Below are 7,877 nucleotides of genomic sequence, written 5' to 3' on the forward strand. Positions count from 1 at the left end.
TAGTTACAGACTTGAGTAAGGTATGAGGGTAAGACTCCTGTAGGAGCTTTGTGTTAAAAAAGATACCAATGAATATCCCTTTCAGCCGAGCCCTTGATGGAAAAGTAAAAAAAGTAAAAAGAAACATTTCTGCTTCACTATAAAAAAAAAAGGGAGGGACATTTCTGTAAGTGTGTTTATATGTAAGAGAGGTAACATTGTTAGTATGAGATTGTAATTTATATTTTTTTGATCTTCAAGCAAATTTTAGTTTTATTGTAGAGATAGGAAAGTGAACAGAGTCAGAAACCAGGGAGAGATTAAGTGAGGAATAACCTGAGACTGCAAATATTAATGGATGAAGCCTGAGGGACGACAGCCATCTGTTACTGCAGGGTGCTGCAGAGGCTCCTCGGAGGCAGGCGCCTGATTTAATGCACTTTTTGTGACATTAAATAAATAAGTCTTGTTGTTTGTCCTGTTTGTTCTTTATGTTCCTGAATCTGTAAAATGTAAATCCAAGTTTCCAGAAGTAAGACACATGGTTCACTCCAATTAACCACACGTAGCTTTCATGCATTGCTCTGCAACCTCTGCTCCTGTGGACTGCTCTCTGTTTCCGTCCTCCTCCTCTTCCCACCACTGACAGAACTAAATCATGATAACGATCCCTTAGGCTTCCCTCCACTTAGGCTTCCACTATAATTGCATTTTAGAGTTTGTTGCTATTGTCAAGCTATTTTAAGAAGTTGTATACTATGCTCTTGACAATGCGGTAATATACTAATTAAAAGTACAGCAGTTTTTTAAACAAAGAAACACTTCTAACTTTTTTCATGGTTTCCAATGTTTGTCCACCACGACTAACACAACTTTCAAAGGTCTAAGAAGTTGGTGGAACAATCGCTTTGGCACCTGCAGTAAGAAGGGAAACAGGCCTTGAAGAAAGTCATTTTTCTTCTGACTTGTCCAAGTAAAAAATTGTGTTTTTGTGTTGGATTTCTCAGAACTAGAAAATGAATTGTCAGGGTTGGAGGTAAACCCTGAGTGATTCAGATATGAGAAGTGTTTCTACTGCACTATTTTGATTCAGAGTCATCTCTAATGGAAACGTTACCATGGCGATTCACCACAGCCATGCTGAGGACAGTGAGCTGAAAAGCTCCTATAACACAGTGGCATTGAAAGTATTATCTTTCCTAAAATTGTACAACCAAAGGGATTCCTATACATCTCTTTAACTGGCCTGTTTCTGATGGAACTGCAACAGATAGGAATATGTGCACATTGAAAATTTGAAGGGACCTGTGGCCAAACAACCTGTTTCAAATCCCATCATCTCCTGAAAACAGACAACACTCGCTATAAAGCACTTAGCTAACATTTCCAATTGGTGCGATGAAGCAGTAAATATTTATTTTGGTACATGACCGCAAAGCATAAAACATACACAAATAATACTAAATAAAAAGAAAATGGTCGGAAAGGTGTAGGTATTACACGGTATGTGAGAAAGGTTGTGAATTTGATAACACTGAATGCTTTTGTTACTCTATGGCAGCCAATAAGTTATTAAGGGTGTTTTCTTACCGTAAAAGACACAGGGGCTCCAGTAGCATGGGTAGAGTGGGTGTAGAGGCTGAAATCATTAGAAGTGGGTGACCCTGGTTCAAATCCGACCCGTGGCTCTTTTTCCACATGCTGTATCATTCCACTCTCTCTCTCTGATGTCTGACTCCATCCGCTGTCCTGTCTCTGTGTTAAATAGACACAAGCACAATAAGATTTAAAAAAAAGTTAAGAACCAAAGAAGCTATTTTAGCTGGAGCCAATCTTAGCTGTGAGCGAGCGAGCGGTGGCAGACACCCTGTTGTCTCTAAATCACAGGGCTCACAAATAGGAAACAGACAACCAGCCACTCACATTTACACCTATGGGTAATTTAGAGGCACCAATTAACCTAACAAGTGTGTCTTTGGACTGTGGGAGGAAGCCGGAGTACCTGGAGGGAACCCACACATGCACGGGAAGAACATGCAAACTGTCCTGTTCGACAGCAAATCAAAGCAGGAACCTCCTCTCTGTGAGACAACCAACCACTGCACCACCTGGCAGCCTTGAGCTATACCAGCACAGTTTGGCCCTTGTCGAAGTGGCTCACATCCTTACTCTTTCCTTTGTCCTGCTTCCAACACGACAACTTTGAGGACCAAAAGTTCACTTGCTGTGTAACATATCCCTTCCCTTTAAAGGTCCCGATGTAAAGAGAGAGTGAAAGATATTCACTTCAGCCGTCAGTGGTCTTTATGTTATTTACAACTGAGCTGTGTATGTTGTCTTCCAGTTTTCAAAGCCATGTATATTACATGTACATTTTGCAATCCTATTCCCATTTTACCCTTAGCTTAATATACAGTTTCATTTATTGTTTAGTATTCTGCTCGCCGTTATTGCCCCATCTGCATTGAAATATATGTCTTCCAATCAAAAACAAACTAAATATTTAAAAAAAAGCTTGTTAAAGTGTTCGGCTGTGACATAAGTTCCAGTTTTACATTGACTTCTTGGTGTCTGTGTGCAAATAAGATAAGAGAACAACAAAATTATCCATCACCTTATGCATAATTTAAGTATCAAAGCAGGGCTCGGATTATTCCAGTAGAAACACAGACATCTGGTACTCTGTCTGATGCAATGACATACAGGGGCTGTTATTATTGTACTGGCCTTTTCCATCATTGTCAAAAGAGATATATTAAAATTGCTGGTGTACAACAGAATCTCATTATCACATCCAAGCAAGCTCCAAACAAATTAGAATGTGATTCCTTTTCATCTGGATACAAACTCATTTTCATACGATAAACAAGAGAAATAGCAATCTTGGGAAAATAAATTGACTTTCTTTAGTCCTATTCAGGCGGGGTAAAAATGTGGCTGATGAGTCACAGAGTGAGCCACGGAAGAGACAAACCGCTTCTCACAATCAATTACAGAAGGAAGCCATCTGCTCTTGTGAAAAAAGAAAGGAAAGAGAAGATATCCTTATATAAGAACAAGTTCACACAAGCCAACCGCTCCTTGACTTTGGAGTTTTAATGTGAAAGGCTAAGTCCTTCGTCCTTCTGAGCTCTGCACGCATTTAGGTTGTGTGTTATGACTGCGATTCATTTGTATAATATAGTGTGTTTGTTATAAGCAGATCTGCCTTTGTGGGGTTCTGTTCTTTCTTTTGTGCGTCTGTCTGTCTTTGTGATTTAAAGCAGGTACCCGCTCCATGATTGAGTAAAGGCTGTTAGTGTGCGTTAACCACTCATTGGACGAATGTTGGTTCTGCGTGCCTGTGCATTACTGGAGGAATGCTGTAGGCGCCAGTTTTAAAGGGAGCTGAGGAAACTCAAATACTGCCCACCTTCTCCCTCACCTCCAAAGAAAGACTTTTAGCGAGAGAAATTGGCTGAATCTGGATTTCCTCCCTAAACCCCGCAGCCATGGGCCCTGAAGGAGTTACGTCACCTCGACAGAGAGTCAGTGCACGGACTGCAAGTGCTTGAAATGGTTTAAAAGAACTTCTCAGTAATCATTACAACACGCTGTCAAGTGGCATTAAAAATGTTGTGTTTATATAATGAATTTGTCACAGCCATGGCACTGAAATGGCATGCTCTATCTATCTATCTATCTATCTATCTATCTATCTATCTATCTATCTATCTATCATGATGGGACTAATGTTGAATTAGAGTTCTGAAATATTTGTATTGTTTAAACATTTTACATTTTTTGGACTGTAAGAGTTGGGTTTCTGCTTGATAAAAGTCTCTTCCTTTTGTTTTAGTTTTATGGCATTTGTTTTCCTTTTCCATTCTTGCAGGATTCCCCTGGGAATCCCATGTTTCAGGGCCACAAAGCTATGGACTTTTGAACTTATGAACTATGTGTAATATCCCTCACACTAAGTCTGTAGATATGTCCACTTCTGGTCAGGGAACAAGAAGGGTTTAAAAAACCAGCGAGAGATCCCACACACACTTGGTGGGACAGCCCTAAGACATCACAGTCATCTGGAACGTACATTAAAGCTAGTGTGTGTGTGAGGTTGGATATCAAGATTGGGTCATTGTCTGGTTTGTTTATTGATAGTACGAATTTCTGTGAATACGTTCAGTTTGGTTACACTTTGTAGAGGTGACTTTGCTGTTAGCAGACTACGATCTATTCTGAGAAGCTATGAACATATTTGAAGAGAAGCATGTCATATGAAGTATTCCAAAAGCATAATGTGTGGCCTCAGCTGACAGTAGAATGAGGGATTGTTCTTCAAATAGAGGTTTGACATTGAAAGAGTAAAGGTGATGTGATTCTCTAGACCAGGTATAGAAGTATCCAAAGTGGGAAGAAATTTATGACACCTGTTGAACTGTATATAATGGCTGCACACTGATCATTAAATTGTCTATCTTTCAGCCTGCACAGAGTCTCAGTGTTGTCTGTTAGATCAGAACCACGGCCGTGATATGCTGTGTTAATATGATCCAGTCTGTTGATAGATTCAGCTTCATCATTATATGTAATTTTGAAAAACACTGGTTGTCTTGAGATTGTAGGGGAGAGTAGCCTTTTCTTATGATGAATCATTTTCTCCTGTTGTTATTTTAGGGAGTTTTTTTTTTTTTTTTGATGTAAGATAGTTTTGGATTTTGATCAAGATGTTTTTAGCGGATTGTTTCAGCCAATTCTCTCCATCAAGTTGTAATAATTTTACGTTTAGTGTTGAAAAAATGTCTGACGTTGGACTTGGAAGTGTATGATTGTGGCTCTTCATTGGGAGTGGGGAAGGAGAGGGTCATTGCAGCTGGTCGTAACATGATTCAGCTCCTTATATTCCCAGGCGACACAGATCACAGCTTTCTTTGTTGTACGATTGGATGAGACAACACTCGACTATAATGCATTCTGTCCAGCACCAAAAAAGACAACAACCACGTCATTGTTAGTTTCACAAGAGACTATTGTCATTATCACTTAACATATTCAAAGCACTTGTCAGACAGTCACGAGCACAAAGAGCCAGCGTTTTGATTGGTTGATAGATTGATTGACATCCTTTTTGGATCTTCAGTCGATTAACCTGTCAGTCTGTCATGTAGGTGGCTTCACATCAGCAGGTTTTACTGGAAGAAGTTTTAGCTGTGGACGTCCTGCTGCCTTTATCACATCACAGAAACAGAATATTCCATCCAATTATCTTTCCAATTATCTTGTTTTAACGGCGGTGGAGGAAAAGAAAAAAAGTATATTACAGGGATTTAAAGTTAAGGTATTATTTAAAGTCCTTCTTAATCTTCCAATAATAATACAAATAAATCTTCTAATAGAAATACAATCACTGTTAAAAGAGTTTGAAACCAGGTAAGAAATTCAGCTGATAGCGTTTTGTCATTTTGAACATTGATGATATTACAGGAAATGGACTTGAGCTTGTAGCGCTTCGACAGCAAAAGGTCACACACTGACGGTAGAGGCTGCTTTTCTTCTAAGTGGTCATCTGAATAACCAATCCCATTCACACACATTCACACGCCCACTGCCGAAGCAGTGGGAGCAACTCTGGCTTCAGCGTCTTTCCCCAGGCCACACCAGACATGTGGCTGCAGGGGATCGAACCCTCCGGTTGAGGAGGGACCAACTCAACCAACTGAGCCAAAGCCATTTATCATAATATAAGGCCCATGTAGAGTTGTGCAAAACACTGTCTCATTTAAGAGAAATTAAAAATAATCAATAAAAGAAATGCTTCATAACAAAGATATGATTGAAAGAGGGTTAATTAGCTAAAGATGAACTGAAAGGGTTCAGCAGTTTGTCTCATTAATTATTATATTTAATGTTGTCAAGGTCGAGCTAGCTGTTACTATTTTAATAAACATGTTTGAGTTTATCTGACATTTTATTGAACTAGTAAAATATCAGGAAATAAATCCCAAAGTTTGGTAACCTTATAATGCTTGTTGTGATTGAGTTAACCTTTTTTCCTGCTGCTATGGAAGCGCGGGAATCCACATAAGCACTTAAGTTCCTGCACTTAGACTAGTTATTTACTTTACTAAATTAGTGCTTCAGCATTTCTTTCTTCTACAGGTCATTATGCTGGTGAAGGTTAAGTTCGGTGAAAGCCAAATGGATAAAAAAGACTTCAGTATATTTCGTTAAAAAGGTGAGGATTACATTTTGAACACAGCCTTGTTTTGGAAAACAGATTAATTATGTCAGCAAACTGAGTGGTTAATTGTGTAAGTGCACTTTATAAAGTGAATTTAGTCTTTTGATGTAGCCCTACTCACCAAAAAAAACCCACATTGACACAAGCTGATGTCTATAAAAAAATGTTAGTACCAAACTTAAACATAATCAATGTCATGTGAAAAAAACAGAATCAGTACAAAAAAGTAGGAACCTACATGAATAAGAGCCTAAAAGCACAATTTGTTACAAATGAAAATGTCCGAAGCAATAAACATAAACCACCGTATGAGGCCCAGCTACTACCATTGTGTTGTACTCACACCCAACGCCTTCCTCATTCATGCACGGCCTGCTCTGTCCTCCAAGCCAGCTGCAGGAAGTGTGGACAACATGAATGTAAGGAATATTATCACATCATGCTCTTTTGTAAAGCATCTCAAAATAACACTCGTTATGAATTGTCTCTATACAAATAATGATTGATTGATTGATCTAAAATGTCATTCACCTTATGAAACAACCAAACAAGCCATCACATTCATCAGTTTATCAAAGAGAAATGTTCCTTTAGTTGTCATGTTTTGAAAAGGCAAAAACAAAAGCTTGCTTTGTCCAACTCTGAAGTCCAATAAACGTCCAGCAAAATAAAACACAGTGACAACAGAGGAATCCACACAGGAAGGCAAGATGGAAAAAAATAAAACAAATAGAGACACAGTGTAGATGCTGTATATGTGTGACTGTGTGTGGAAGTGACAACAAAAGGGACGGCGCACAGACACTAAACAGACACTGGGGTAATCAGACACAGGTGAGACTAACGACACAGGTGAGGACAATCAGGGCGATCGAAATGAAGGGAAAGCAGACAAAGAGAGGAGGTGCATCAAGACAAGAAACAATGGGGGCAAGAACTACAAAATAAATCAGGAAACATGAAAGCGACACAGAGAACACAAGAATGTAACAGTAACAATTTACACAGATCACAGGAAAACACGAGGAAAGGAAATAATTAGATAAAACAGGATGAACAAATGATAGACTAAACACGGGCAAGTTACACACAAGAAAAAGAAACAGTGATATAAATGACAAGATAAAACAGACCATAAACGTTTACCAGAGATTTACACAGAGATTAAGGCAACACAAACAAACAAACTAAAACAGGAATGAACAAAATATAAAACTAAGCAAGATCAGATCATTTCTGGCCTTTTTTTTTTTGCATTTGGGGTTAAAGTGAGTTGACATGGTGCAATTACAATCAAACTCCCATTGGGAAAAAGTTCAGGGGAGTTAAATGGGTCAAACGGACAGAAGACCTGACTTTGATTTCCCCTTTGTAACAAATAATCACATTTGACTTCTTTTAGAAAGCTGACCTGCTTTTGTTATGTGGCTAATTTACCTTGATGATAATAGCCCAAAGTTAGGACGTCACAGTGTGCTGCGCCCCCACGGAGTAGCACAGAAGTGCAGCAAACACGACCAACAAGCCATGGTGCCCATTGCTAGGTAACCGACACAATAGTCAGGAAAACACAGATATGTTCTTATGCAGAGCAGCAGATCATAGATAATGAATGGGCTTGACAGCGGCACGCAGCACACACTGTGTCTGATCTGCAATGCCACTTTGGACCACT

General features: G+C 39.1%; 1 long non-coding RNA gene across 1 annotated transcript; it reads right to left on the reverse strand.

Moving 5' to 3' along the window:
- Positions 1-255: 255 nt before the first annotated feature.
- LOC306839711 lies at positions 256-6,926 on the reverse strand. Its single transcript, XR_013781234.1, has 4 exons — positions 6,734-6,926; positions 6,546-6,595; positions 1,570-1,734; positions 256-894 (listed from the first exon to the last, which is right to left on the reverse strand). It is a non-coding gene; the product is annotated as an uncharacterized lncRNA (long non-coding RNA).
- Positions 6,927-7,877: the final 951 nt, after the last annotated feature.

Source organism: Symphodus melops (assembly GCF_947650265.1).
Source record: "Symphodus melops genome assembly, chromosome: 18".
NCBI classification, from domain to species: Eukaryota; Metazoa; Chordata; class Actinopteri; order Labriformes; family Labridae; genus Symphodus; species Symphodus melops.